Below are 9,021 nucleotides of genomic sequence, written 5' to 3' on the forward strand. Positions count from 1 at the left end.
TGAGTTGCTGTGAGGGTTGCAGGGCTGTTGATCCGGGTTAGGGGTGGCCAGGTAGAAAGCATGGCCAGCCGTGGAAAAATGCTTATTGAAATTCTCAATTATAGTGGATTTATCGGTGGTGACAGAGTTTCCTATCCTCAGTGCAGTGGGCAGCTGGGAGGAGGTGCTCTTATTCTCCATGGACTTTACAATGTCCAATAACTTTTTTGAGTTTGTGTTACAGGAATCAAATTTCTGCTTGAAAAAGCTAGCCTGGGCTTTTCTTACTGCCTGTGCATATTGGTTTCTAACTTCCATAAAAAGTTGCATTTCACAGGGGCTGTTTGATGCTAATGCAGAACGCCACAGGATGTTTTTGTATTGGTTAAGGGAGTCATGTCTGGAGAGAACCAAGGGCTATATCTGTTCCTGGTTCTAAATTTCTTGAATGGTGCATGGTGAGGAATGCATTTAGAAAAAATAACCAGGCATCCTCTACTGACGGGATGAGGTCGATATTCTTCCAGGATACCCGGGCCAGGTTGATTAGAAAGGCCTGCTCGCTGAAGTGTTTCAGAGAGCGTTTGATAGTGATGAGAGGAGGTCGTTTGACCGCTGAAACATTACGGATGCAGGCAATGAGGCAGTGATCGCTGAGGACAGGTTGGTTAGGATGATATCTTCTCACCCCTTGACAACATTCATACATTCACAATAATGATATAAAATCAAACATTCATTAAATCACACATGTAAGATACTCAATTAAAGCTACACTCGTTGTGAATCCAGCCAACATGTCAGATTTTAAAAAGCTTTTCGACGAAAGCATAAGGAGATATTATCTGATGATAGCACAATGACAACAAAGAGGGTAGCATATTTCATCCCTGCAGGCGCTACACAAAACGCTGAAATAAAATATAAAACAAGCATTACCTTTGACTAGCTTATTTTGTTGGCACTCCAATATATCCCATAAACATCACAATTGGTCCTTTTGTTAGATTAATTCCGTCCATATATATCCAATTGTCCATTTATTTGACGCGTTTGATCCAGAAAAAAACAGCTGCCAAAAAACTCAACGTCACTACAAAACATTTCAAAGTTGCCTATAAACTTTGCCAAAATATTTCAAACTACTTTTGTAATACAACTTTAGGTATTTGTAAACGTTAATAATCGATCAAATTGTAGACGGGGCAATCTGTGTTCAATACAGCAAGTAAACAAACCATGCTCCTTTTTACATCTTGCGCAACTCAATAGTGTAATGTTGTTCCAGGATGTGCTTCTTCTTCGTTGCACAAATGAAGTGGTAGGAACTGAAAACATCCCTTGGCAAAGACAAGTCAGGGAACAGTCAGAGGCAAAAAAATTATAATAATCTGAACAGTTAGTCCTCGGGGTTTTGCCTGCTAAATAAGTTATGTTACACTCACAGACATTATTCAAACAGTTTTAGAAACTTCAGAGTGTTTTCCATCCACATTTACTAATAATATGCATATATTATATTCCTGGCATGAGTAGCAGGAAGTTGAAATTGGGCATGCTATTTATCCAAAAGTGAAAATGCTGCCCCCTATACCTTAAGAGGTTTTAATCTACCCATTGTGTCAGATTTCAAAAAGGCTTTACAGTGAAAGCACAACATATGATTATGTTAGGTCAGAGCCTAGTCACAAAAAATACAGTCATTTTCCAGCCAAAGAGAGGAGTCACAAAAAGTAGATATAGATATAAAATTAATCACTAACCTTTGATGATCTTCATCAGATGACACTCATAGGACTTCATGGTACACAATACATGTATGTTTTGTTCGATAAAGTTCATATTTATATCCAAAAATTGCAATTTATATTGGCGCGTAACTGAACGTAACGTTCAGTAATGTTTTGCTTCCAAAACATCCAGTGATTTTGCAGAGAGCCACATCAATTTAAAGAAATAGTCATCATAAACTTTAATATAAGATACAAGTGTTATACATAGAATTAGAGATATACTTCTCCTTATTATTAATGCAACCGCTGTGTCAGATTTTTTTTTGACTTTACGGAAAAAGCAAACAATTCAATAATCTAAGTATGGCGCTCAGACAACAAATCCGCCATGTTGGAGTCAACGGAAGTCAGAAATAGCGTTATAAATATTAACTTACCTTTGATGATCTTCATCCGAATGCACTCCCAGGAATAACCGTTCCACAATAAACGTTTGATTTGTTCGATAAAGTCCATCATTTATGTCCAAATACCTCCTTTTGTTAGTGCGTTCAGTTCACAAATCCAAACTCAGGATGCGTGGGCAGGTCCAGGCGAATGTCATATTACAGTTCGTAGAAACATGTCAAACGATGTATAGAATCAATCTTTAGGATGTTTTTATCATAAATCTTAAATAATGTTCCAACCGGAGAATTCCTTTCCTTTGTCTTCAGAAATGCAATGAAACGCAAGCTAACTCTCACGTGAACACGCGTGACCATCTCATGCCACTCTGAAAGACTACTGACTCATTCAGCTCCCATTCCCCCCTCCTTCACAGTAGAAGCATCAAACAAGGTTCTAAAGACGGTTTACATCTAGTGGAAGCCGTAGGAAGTGCAATTTGACCCCATAGACACTGTATATTCGATAGGCAAAGAGTTGAAAAACTACAAACCTCAGATTTCCCACTTTCTGGTTGGATTTTTCTCAGGTTTTCGCCTGCCATATGAGTTCTGTTAAACTCACAGACATCATTCAAACAGTTTTAGAAACTTCAGAGTGTTTTCTATCCAAATATACTAATAATGTGCATATATTATCAACTGGGCCTGAGTAGCAGGCAGTTTACACTGGGTACGCTTTTCATCGAAATGTGAAAATGCTGCCCCCTATCCCAAACAGGATCTATGAGGGTGCCCATGTTTACGGCTTTGGGGTTGTACCTGGTAGGTTCATTGATAATTTGTGTGAGATTGAGGGCATCAAGCTTAGATTGTAGGATGGCCGGGGTGTTAAGCATGTCACAGTTTAGGTCACCTAGCAGCAAGAGCTCTGAAGATAGATGGGGGGCATTCAGTTCACATATGGTATCCAGAGCACAGCTGGGGGCAGAGGTTGGTCAATAGCAGGCTGCAACGGTGAGAGACTTGTTTTTAGAGAGGTGGATTTTTAAAAATAGAAGTTCAAATTGTTTGGGTACAGACCTGGATAGAAGGACAGAACTCTGCAGGCTACCTCTGCTGTAGATTGCAACACCGCCCCCTTTGGCCGTTCTATCTTGTCTGAAAATGTTGTAGTTAGGGATGGAGATTTCAGAGTTACTGGTGGTCTTCCTAAGCCAGGATTCAGACATGGCTAAGACATCCGGGTTGGCAGAGTGTGCTAAAGCAGTGAATAAAACAAACTTAGGGAGGAGGCTTCTAATGTTAACATACATGAAACCAAGGCTTTTACGGTTACAGAAGTCATCAAAAGAGAGCGCCTGGGGAATAGGAGTGGAGCTAGGCACTGCAGGGCCTGGATTCACCTCTAATTCGCCAGAGGAACAGAGAAGGAGTAGGATAAGGGTACGGCTAAAAGCCATGAGAATTGGACGTCTAGGACGTCCGGAACAGAGAGTAAAAGGAGCAGGTTTCTGGTGCGATAAAATAGATTCAAGGTATAGTGTACAGACAAAGGTATGGTCGGATGTGAAGACAGTGAAGTCACTTATTTACAGAACATCAGTTGTTCAAGCTCAAAAGTTTGGACACACCTACTCATTCAAGGTTTTTTTATTATTGTATTGTCTACATAGTAGAATATTAGTGAAGACATAAATTATTCACTTTGAAATAACACATATGGAATCATGTTGTGACCAAAAAATTGTAAAACAAATCAAAATATATTTTAGATTTTAGATTCTTTAAAGTATCCACCCTCTGCCTTGATGACAGCTTTGCAAACGCTTGACATTCTCTTAACCATCTTCATGAGGCATACTTTTCCATCAGTCTTGATGGAGTTCCCACATATGCTGAGCACTTGTTGATTATTTTTCCTTCACCCTGCGGTCCAAATCATCCCAAACCATTTCATTTGGGTTGAGGTGGGGTGATTGTAGAGGCCAGGTCATCTGATGCAGCACTCCATCACTCTCCTTCTTGATCAAATAGCTCTTACATAGCCGGGAGGTGTGTTTGGTCATTGTACTGTTGAAAAACAAATGATAGTCCCACTAAGAGCAAACCTGATGGGATGGCGTATCGCTGCAGAATGCTGTGGTAGCCATGCAACTTCTTAAGGATCGGTGTCTCGCTAGCGGGACAATGCTATTGTTTGAGGACGGCGCCCCACATCAAAATAGTTTTCCACCGCCACAGGTTTAATATATTCACATATAAAGATTAAATGTTCACTTACTTATTGAAAATCTTCCTCTGATTTGTCATCGAAAGGGTCCCTGCTAATACATGTAGTGTCGTTTTGTTAGATTAAATCCTTTTTCATTTACCAAAAAGTATTTTTAGTTGGCGCCATCGATTTGAGTAGTCCACTCGTTCAACTTGCAGAGAAAGGAACCCAAAAATCTACCCTTAAACTTTGTTTCAACAAGTCAAAATATGTTTCTATTTACTCCTCAGACACCCTAAAATATAATCAAACTATAATATTTATTTCGGAAAGAAGATTGTTCAATAGGAAACCGATTTTAGCAGGACCCAACTTCATCATGACGTGCAAAAACACAGATTTCCAAGACTGTGTCCTCTTACAAATACGGTTATTTCTTATTCGTTTTTGAAGTTACAAGTCTGAAACCTTGAACGTAGACTGCTGACACCCTGTGGAACCCATCCAGGCATCTATTTTACATCTATTTTACAATATGACCTTTCTCTTGCATTTCTAATGGAGAAAAAAAGGGCCTAGCCCTAAGAAGTTTTTATATTAAGTGATCCTTGAATTCTAAACAAATCACAGACGGTGTAACCAGCTAAGCACCCCCACACCATAACACCTCCTCTTTACATGCTTTACGGTGGGAAATGCACATGTGGAGATCATCCGTTCACCAAAAATCTCCAATTTGGACTTTAGACCAAACGACAGATTTCCACCGGTTAATGTCCATTGCTCGTGTTTCTTGGCCCAAGCAAGTCTCTTTTTCTTATTGGTGTCCTTTAGTAGTGGTTTCTTTGCAGCAATTCAACCATGAAGGCCTGATTCATGCAGTCTCCTTTGAACAGTTGATGTTGAGATGTGTCTGTTACTTGAACTCTGTGAAGCATTTATTTGGGGTGCAATCTGAGGAGCAGTTAACTCTAATAAACGTATACTCTGCAGCAGAGGTAAATCTGGGTCTTCCTTTTCCTGTGGCGGTCCTCATGAGAGCTAATTTCATCATAGCAAATTCAGTTTTTTGTGACTGCACTTGAAGAACCCTTCAAAGTTCTTGAAATTTTGCGGATTGACTGACCTTCATGTCTTAAAGTAATGATGGACTGTCTTTTCTCTTTGCTTATTTGAGCTGTTCTTGATGTAATATGGACTTCGTCATTCCACAAATTATCTCTAAACAAGGCACACCTGTTAATTGAAATGCATTCCAGGTGACTACCTCATGAAGCTGGGTGAGAGAATGCCAAGAGTGTGCAAAGCTGTCATCAAGTCAAAGGGTAGCTACTTTAAAGAATCTGAAATATAAAATAGATTTTGATTTGTTTAACATTTTTTGGGATACTACATGATTCCGTATGTGTTATTTTATAGTTTTGATGTCTTCACTACTATTCTATAGTAAAAATGTATGTATATATAAACATGTGAATGTAGAGTCATTTGGAAAGTATTCAGATCCCTTCACTTTTCCACATTTTCTTACGTTACAGCCTTACTCAAAAAAATATTAAACAAAATTATTTCTTTAACAATCTACACACAACAACACATGATGACTAAGCAAAAACAGGTTTTAGATTTTTTTGTAAATTTATAAAACAACAAAAACAGATATTTACATAAGTATTCAGACCCTTTGCTATGAGACTCGAAATTGAGCTCAGGGGCATCCGGTTTCCATTGATTATCCTTGAGATGTTTCTAAAACTTAATTGGAGTCCACCTGTGGTAAATTCAATTGATTGGGCATGATTTGGAAAGGTACACACCTACATCTATATAAAGTATCACAGTTGACACTGCATGTCAGAGCAGAAAGGCACAGATCTGGGGATGGGTACCAAAAATGTCTGCAGCATTGAAGGTCCCCAAGAACACAGTGGCCATCATTCTTAAATTGAAGAATTTTGGAACCACCAAGACTCTTCCTAGAGAGGGCCGCTCAGCCAAACTGAGCAATCAGGGAAGAAGGGCCTTGGTCAGAGAAGTGACCAAAAACCCGATGGTCACTCTGACAGAGCTCCAGAGTTCCTTTGTTGAGGCTGGAGAACATTCCGGAAAAGCAACCATCTCTGCAGCTCCACCAATCAGGCCTTTATGGTGGAGTGGCCAGACGGAAGCCACTCCTCAGTAAACGGCTCATGACAGCCCACTTGGAGTTTGCCAAAAGGCACCCAAAGGCAGCCAAAGAAACAAGATTCCCTGGTCTGATGAAACGAGCATTTACCTCTTTAGGCTGAATGCCAAGTTCACGTATGGAGGAAACCTGCACCATCCCTACGGTGAAGCATGGGGGTGGTAGCATTGTGCTGTGGGGATGTTTTTCAGTGGCAGGGACTTGGAGACTAGTCAGGTTTGAGGGAAAAATGACAGAACGAAGTACAGAGAGATCCTTGATGAAACCCTGCTCCAGAGCACTCAGGACCAAAGAATGGGACAAAGCCAAGACAATGCAGGAGTAACTTCGAGACAAGTCTCTGAATATTTGTATGCATTTGTATATATATCAATATTTACACAAATATATATGGGGTATTGGAAATGATGCAGACAATTACATTGAAGGAAGCTACAATCTATCTGCAATATTAAAGCTGATCTCCCTCCTAGAAATATTCAATAATAATAATAATAAATATTATATGTTGCAATGTTCAGTTGACTCCTCTTTCCTACATCAAATGAATAGAAACATTATAATGCTTACTTCATTGAGAATGTATGTGCAGTTAAACTTTGGCCATTGAATATATTATGAAAAAAATAAGTATTTTCAATGTCTGTATATTACATCATTCCAACTTTCATTCAGAACTTCAAATTAACCTGATATTTCTATTCAACAGCCAGAAAATACATGTTTTCAAATTTCATTCAGAACCGAAAATTAATCTGATTTCCACGTCCGAAAATGCAAATTTTCAACGTCCCAAAAATCAGAATTTTCAATGCCTGGGAAATACGTATTTTCAACGTCCGTAAAATACCAATTTTAAACATCCGTAAAATTTGTATTTTCACCTTTCATTCAGAACCTGAAATAACCTGAAATAGACCTTTCTTCAACATCTGGAAAATATGTATATTTCAACATCCTTTTGCTTATTGAGATGGTTGATCTTGGGAGAGGGTTTAAAATTAAATCTGTCCATGAAAATAAGATCACGAAATTAGGAAGTTTTGTACTGGTCAATCAGAGTATCAAATTTGGTCATTTGAGGCTTATTTATTCTAATAGAAGTTGTCTTATAGTTAGGTTGTAATGACTGCAATGAAATTAGTGGACTCGTGGTATTTCAGCAACTTTGAAAAATATGCTTTATATCAGAGTTGTGCCAGTTGTTCACACGCGTATCTGCATTCTCAATGGTTAGAATGGTCCCATCTGATCTCGCCTTCTCCCCCTGCCTCCCATCTTTGAAGACATGTATTTCCATTATTAGAGCAGTCACTCAACTATCTTGTCTAGATAATCTTCGGTGGTAGAGAGGGGTACGGGGTCAGAGGTCAGGGGTAAGAGGTCATGGGTGAACTTGAACCAGAATCTGGGCTTCTAGGAGATGTTGAATATGGCTATTCTCCTTTAAAAACCTCTTAAATATAATTGGAAAATGTAGATTTCCACCTAAATAGACATACCCAAAAGTAACTGCTATTCATGTGTAATTGCCTAAACTTGGTATATTTGGAATGAAGACATCTGTGAGATTATGAGGAAATGATCTGGAGATAGATAGGAGTTACATAGGTCAGAATACACAAGATCAAGCACACACACAAAAAAACATAGTTTATACATTTTTAAGCCATCTTTCATTGACAAGCTATAAGTGAATTATTGATTCCCAGAGCTGGAAACATATCAGATGGCTTCCACAACATGTGAACAATATCAGAAAAAACTCGAAATGTAAGTGGTGTCAGGTGTTTCCTTGCATCTGCGCCAGTTAGCAAAAATTTGCAGTAGCCATTAAAAGGTTCTAGACCTTGCTTTGTCCCACCCAGGTCAACTGCATATCCCTAGAAAGCTTATCTCATTGGCTACAAGACTGCCAAGGTGCCATAGTAGCCCATCCCCTGTGTAATGGATGCCTACGCGTAAGCAGGCAACATCATATTTTTGATGCGCAAAGATATAGTCTAGGGGCTGGTGATCAAAAACGGTTGGTCACAGGCAGACAAATAAGATATCCTCATGATCTGTGGAGTCCCAGCATTCGGTGTGTATCAACGTACTCCGTGTTTATTTTGTTTATGCATCACAACGCTAATCGGAATGTAGGTAGCAGCCATCTTGAAATAAGGTCATCGGCTCGGCCTGCCCTTATACATTTATATGCCCATATATGGTAGTAAATCACACGAAAGATTTAAAAGGCACCAATCAATATCCAAGATGCTCAGCTTTCCACGGACACCCAGATTTTGCAGATAGGGGCTACTGTTCTCATACCAGACTGAATTGAAAAAAATAAATCTAATAGAGTCCCCAAATACATTTAAGAATGCAGAAAGCAGCCATTCAACTTGCCATTCACCAGCTTATCAAGCTTAATAATGTCATAATACGTTCGGTACTTACCAAAGAACAGAGTTTTGCTGAGCAACTATTGTCATTACGTCCGTTACGGCTGCTATGTACTTCCAAAAAAGGTCTAAA

The sequence above is a fragment of the Oncorhynchus clarkii genome, chromosome 21 (assembly GCF_045791955.1).
Source record: "Oncorhynchus clarkii lewisi isolate Uvic-CL-2024 chromosome 21, UVic_Ocla_1.0, whole genome shotgun sequence".
Taxonomy (NCBI): Eukaryota; Metazoa; Chordata; class Actinopteri; order Salmoniformes; family Salmonidae; genus Oncorhynchus; species Oncorhynchus clarkii.